The 5,756-nt window shown below is 38.8% G+C and overlaps 1 long non-coding RNA gene across 1 annotated transcript; it reads right to left on the bottom strand.

The window, feature by feature from the left end:
* Window positions 1-4,150: 4,150 nt before the first annotated feature.
* Window positions 4,151-5,235, bottom strand: LOC107741872 (uncharacterized). Its single transcript, XR_001640244.1, has 4 exons — window positions 5,149-5,235; window positions 4,591-4,693; window positions 4,383-4,476; window positions 4,151-4,273 (listed from the first exon to the last, which is right to left on the bottom strand). It is a non-coding gene; the product is annotated as an uncharacterized LOC107741872 (long non-coding RNA).
* Between the last annotated feature and the right edge of the window lie 521 nt (window positions 5,236-5,756).

The raw sequence follows: 5,756 nt of genomic DNA, 5'->3' as shown, positions 1-5,756 counted from the left end.
TATTAATAGTCTCGTCTATCTCCAGTGGGAATTGTTTTCATTTGGAAACTATTTCGTTCGCTTTTGTCCATTGTTTCCTCAGTACCACATTGGTTGGAGGATGATGAAGGCCGGGTGGTGGTCAAACACGGAGCCAGATACGTCAGCGCAAAGTCAAGAGAGCAGGTCCGCGTTTGCCAGCTCTGGGTTGATTCATCAAGAGGGTCATGGTACGTACAAGGCAGCTGTGCACTGAGAAAATATCTGTACTACATTTAAGAGTAAAGGGGGAAAGTTTGGAGAGGGCATTGGGCTGCTCACAGGCAAAGTTGGAGTGACTCAATAGTTTGGTGAATGCATTCTAATTTGAAGAGGATGGGGACAGGGGCTCATAAAGTGCAGATTCTGGGAAAGCCATTTGACTTTACTGGATTTCACAGAGCATATAAGCACTCAAGGCAAACAAACTGCAAACCAACACTGTTTAACACGCACCAAAAGAGTTTCCATACTCCATGTCACACAATAGGATGCAGAATGAGCTGACAAAACAGTGTGGGCTGCCATGTGGGACTGGACCTTGAGAATGGCTGAGGTTGAGGGGTTGTATATACAAGCGTGGATACGCCAGCAATATCCACAGTAGACACGCTTAGCATTGTGCGTAATTGGTTCCAGTTTCTTTTTAACAAAGTCTCACTTTTCTTCTTCCCCTTTTTTTCACACAAACAGATAGACAGGCTGAAACGAAAAAACACACTGATTTACCAAGCAAAACACAAAAGGATAAACAGAGATAAAAGTAGAATGGCAGCTAACAGACAGTATTTATAGTCTTTGTCATGGAAGGTTCAGTGGAGAGCATGATGAGTTTGTTCTAGACACAACTGCGGGCTAAAAAACGCACTCCATTACAGTGGAAGACGGCACACGGAACAAACTGATTTCCCTCAGGATTGTACCCAGCTGCACCTCAGATCTTTGATATGGAGAGAGACAAAGACACTGAGTATGAATCTAATACATCTTTCCATAACAGGGATATTTACATCATCTTCTAATGGGGAAAAAGTGTGGGGCGTAAAGTTGGAGATACTCTTGAATGATCTTTCTTTCTGTTGACTTAAGCAGATGTCTCAAGAGATGAAGAAAGAAAAACACACCATCTAAAAAAAACAGCTCTATAAAGACATTAACACTCTTAAAGGAAAAATTTCTTTCATCATCTACTCGTCCTTAACATGTACAGTATGAATTTCTGTGTGTGTTCTGCTGAAGAAAGAAAGTCATTAAAGTTTGGAACAACAGGAGAGTGAGTAAATGATGACAGAATTTTCATTTTTTGGTGAACTATCCTTTTAATGTGGTATAAAATACAGACAAATGTTTAGGGGCCTGTTTATAAAGTCTTAAACATTGAGTCTATTAAGAAAGGTTAGATGATTAATGTACAGAAACATAAATAGTATATCCAACCATATCTGGTTGACATTACTTCATCTGTAAGCTGTAATATTCTTTCATCAAACAATCCTCCCTCCTAAAACTGGAGCCTTTTGCTTTAAAGACAGAAAACCTTTTGCTTTAAAGACAGAGTAACACTGGACATGTTACTCGTTTATCAAGTTTTCATTACATTAAAACCCTACTTTTCGTGGATGGACGGCAGCCAGAGGCAAACCTTTCGAGAATATGATTGAAAACATTTGCAAAATCAAAATGAGAGATCACGAAAGCATTGATCTTATGGCAAGTTGACACACACCAACTCGGTTTCTGAAAACTCTCCCCTGGGAGAATGCGGAGGAAAGGATTTACTGTGCTGTGGTTGCCCAGCCACGGCCTACATACCTTTAGTGTTGCTCACAAGAGCTTTCTCCACCTCTACTTAATCATTACTACAAGGAACGGTAGAGGTATGCCATTACAGCAGGGCAGAGAGAAAATCACTGTTTTGGCTCCATGATCTTTAAGTTAAACTATGAAGTCAAGTCATGCAGCTTGATAGTTTGGAGACACCTGAAGTTTTATACGAGGAGCAAAATGAAGAGCTGCATGCAACTTTGTTGACCACACTGTTTTACCACTGTCTGAAAGCGTCAATTATCCCTACATGTCCATGAGTGGATTGTGAGATGCCGCATAAGAGCACAGCCTCAAATATACCCTCTCAAGTGAACATAATTGATACAAATGTGCAAGTTTGGAGCACAAGTACAGGTTTAGGTGCTGAACTCTTGAGTAGGTTGTGGATAACAGTAATTAGAGCAGAGAGCAGTTTTGGGAAGACACGTTCAGGCCGGGCAAAGCGGCAATCTGCTGCTCGTACAAACATAACGTCACACAGTGCATCTCAGCTCCAGTTTAGCGCACACTTCACATTTTTGTCATGATCCTAAAGGAGATAAATAACTACATTTGACCAAATATAGTCTCTAAATGTCAAAACTACTTATATTAAAAAAGACAAACCTACTCTATATGACCACTAGAGCTAATTCAGTTGTTCTCACCCTTGCTTCCTCTGTGTAAATGCTCTGTTCCCTCTGCACAATGACAACATGCAATGACATAATCTACAATGTAATCATAAGACATGTTTTTCCTCAGGGTTATTTCTACCATGTGCATGAATCATCAACGATTTAGATTATCACATAGAAATAATCAGCCTAATTTCTATGCAAATTAAGTTAGGGATAAGGTTTGGGATTCATGTTTTCTAAGTTTTAAACTTTGATGCCCATTTGTGCCATAAACATTAATGACACCTCACATCTGTGAGAGGAGAGATACACCTCACATCTTGTGGAGGAGTGGAAAACTATTACTTTTCTAAAGCTTTTTGTCTGTTGGACAATAACAGAAGTGAATGAAAAATCCTATAGAGTAACCTTGAAGGCAGTGCTCGATGTGATTTTCAAGAGACATTTTCATCTTCATGGGGGAAGTTTTTAAAACCACAAAAAACAATATATAAAACACTTTATTTAATTTATCAATTAATTAAAACCTCTTCTCAATTTGAGTAGCTATGGTGAAAAAAAAATCAACATTAAAAAATCAAAAATAGTATCAACGTTGTCACACTAAGAATAACTGGCTTACGACTATATATATTACAAAAAAAAATATTATAAAAATATATATTTTAATTTTGAATTAGTATAAATATCAGATATTACAAACAAACATAAATAAATAAATAAAAACTTAGCCATATCCAAGCCATATCTAGACACAAAATATCACAGACTATTGGCTTCTGCTATTTTGGCTAGTAAGCAACCAACTAGTAACTAATCAAAACACCCTAGCAACCCCCTAACCACAGCCTAAAAAATTAATAATCTAGGTTTGTCTGCTGTTTATGATCATGCATTTCTTACGGTGATTGCATTACACTGGAACAAACAATTCGAAAATGTATTTAACTTTATTACACATTACACAAAACAGTAACTTAAACCACATGCTGTGTTTCAGAGAAACCAGAACACGAAACAATGCATATATAACACAAACTAAACAAGTAAAAAAAAAAAAAAAAAGCATTTTCTTTCCAGCTTGCTTCCCATTTGTGTCCAAGATTTTGCTCAAGAATGTATGTTGAAGCAAAAACAGTACTTTTCCTGTGTGGAGCAATTTCTTGTGTGTGATAGGGAAGAGTGGCTTCACTTTCGGCCTTGTTTGTTGTCTGGCCCTGCACTGGACACATGGGCCGTGTAACTCTAGTCCAGTTGTGACCACACAGGAGAGGTTCTGTGCAGAGGGGGTCGGATCCAGAATGGAGACAGATGGACGGAGGGCAGTTCTCACACAGAGAATGGCCTCCACTGTTCCTGTGCTGGCCGCTGCTTACAAAGATCATTGATTTTGACCACGTTGAGTGAAAGGCTCGCTAATATCTCATTTCAGCACTGTCCTCAGCATGACCATGACACCTGTTCGGGGGTCAGGTCTACAGAACACCTCGACTGGGGAATCCGATCACAACCCTTTTTAAGGACATACAGTGTTTAACAAATTTATTAGACTGTCTATCGTGCATCTGAAAGAAAAAAGTGCTTTACTATTTTCTGCCTTTATTGTAAAAGAGTACATTTGAGAATTTATTCCCATCATTGAGTCTAAAAAATAATCTTCAATAATCAATAATGTTACTTCCGGGCACAGGGTCAGTTAAATTATGATTTTTACAGTGATGATGCTTTTCCTACTGACCCTGCTCAGTAAGAATGACTCTGAAAGATTGGGGAGTCCACCCTTCCTCATGATCAACAGGACAGGAAACCTGGTCAGAGAGGAAAATGACCCCTGACATTTCACATGCTAAACTCAAGATTGGAAATTCTATTTCAATAATCATATTTTCATCACTTCACTATTTCCAGTTTTCAAACCTTGTCTTCCCCAACAACTCCTCTTCCCAACTACGGTACATTTATCTTTGTGCCAGTATCCTGTTTCCAGCTTCTTCAGTTCTTTGCTCTAACTCTACAAAAAGAGAGGAAAGGAGGGGTAAACAACAGCATAACAGCTAAAAGCTAATGTCATGATCTTTTGCTATTCCCATATTGTAGGGGTCAAAGAGAAAGCCATAAACTTCACTTGTTTATATTTTCGAGTTAAAAAGCAGGCATCTTTTCAGCGTCACTTTCATCCCTAATCGTCAGTCTTGACCCTTGAAGAATCTCATTGCACAGCTGGAGCCCTGTATAAAAAGGAGAGGGGGCAACAGCTACTTTGTAGAGGAGTTGCATGGGAACAACATGACTAGAGAGATCTAGTGGTGCGCCACTTACGATTCTGTGGCCAAGCTTTTATGGACAATTACTTTTTTCCTCATTTCAATTGTGCTTAGCCTTTAAAACACTCGCCTTGAGTGCAAAAAAAGAAAGAAGGAGGGACACCAGAATCTTAAATTTTGAGCTACAGTAAAAGGCAAGTAAACAGATCTCGAATGAAAGAAAAATATATTCATCTGAGGGATAATAAGTCTGTCAGCAAAATAAAAAAACTATAACTGACTGTCCAGATATCAGCTCAGTTGTACCAGCAGGGCGGTTTCCACAGCACATAACTGACTCTTGGAATCTCACAAGTTCCCCCTACATACTTAGAGATTAGACTGCAAAGTAATCCTGTAAGAGATAATTCATTCCTTACCTCTTACTACCATCTCAAACTCTCTCCTGCTCCCTCTCACTGTTCACCAAACAACAGGAGAGCCAAGGAAAGAAATGTAGTGGAGCCTGAAACACGGATTGAAATGAAGGGCTCCCTCTACAGGCCACCCTGCGCAAACACTCTGAACACACACAGCCATTACAATTAATTTGCATGATCTGTGACAAACAAATAAGTTTGAATAATCGGTTATAACATAATAACTTGAGATGAAATGTACTCTTGGCTTTGTATACGTGAAAATAATTTCTCTTATCGTGACTATAATCCATATCTTCAAAGTATTGAGAGTTGGAAACACTTTGAAATGTAATCTACTGCTCTGTCAACTTTCAGTTTTGTCTCTCTTACACCCTGGGGGTAGATTGCTCTGTACCACGGAACTTGTTAAACTCCTCCTTGCATGTTTTTATCATACTCATAATTCTTAAACTGAATTAATAATCTCAGCATAGAGTATAAGTATGCAAGTTCCTCACATCTCACCTACAGTCATCATGTTAAAAACACTATTAAAGTGTGGAGGGAAAAAAGGCCTTTATAAAAACTTCCACCTCTGGCTGGGAGGAGGTGGAGAGGAGGGGGAT

This window comes from Sinocyclocheilus rhinocerous, unplaced genomic scaffold, assembly GCF_001515625.1.
Source record: "Sinocyclocheilus rhinocerous isolate Xijiao unplaced genomic scaffold, SAMN03320098_v1.1 scaffold1157, whole genome shotgun sequence".
Lineage (NCBI taxonomy): Eukaryota > Metazoa > Chordata > Actinopteri > Cypriniformes > Cyprinidae > Sinocyclocheilus > Sinocyclocheilus rhinocerous.
Note: the sequence above shows the minus strand (reverse complement) of the source record. Positions and strands in the feature narration are given on the sequence as shown.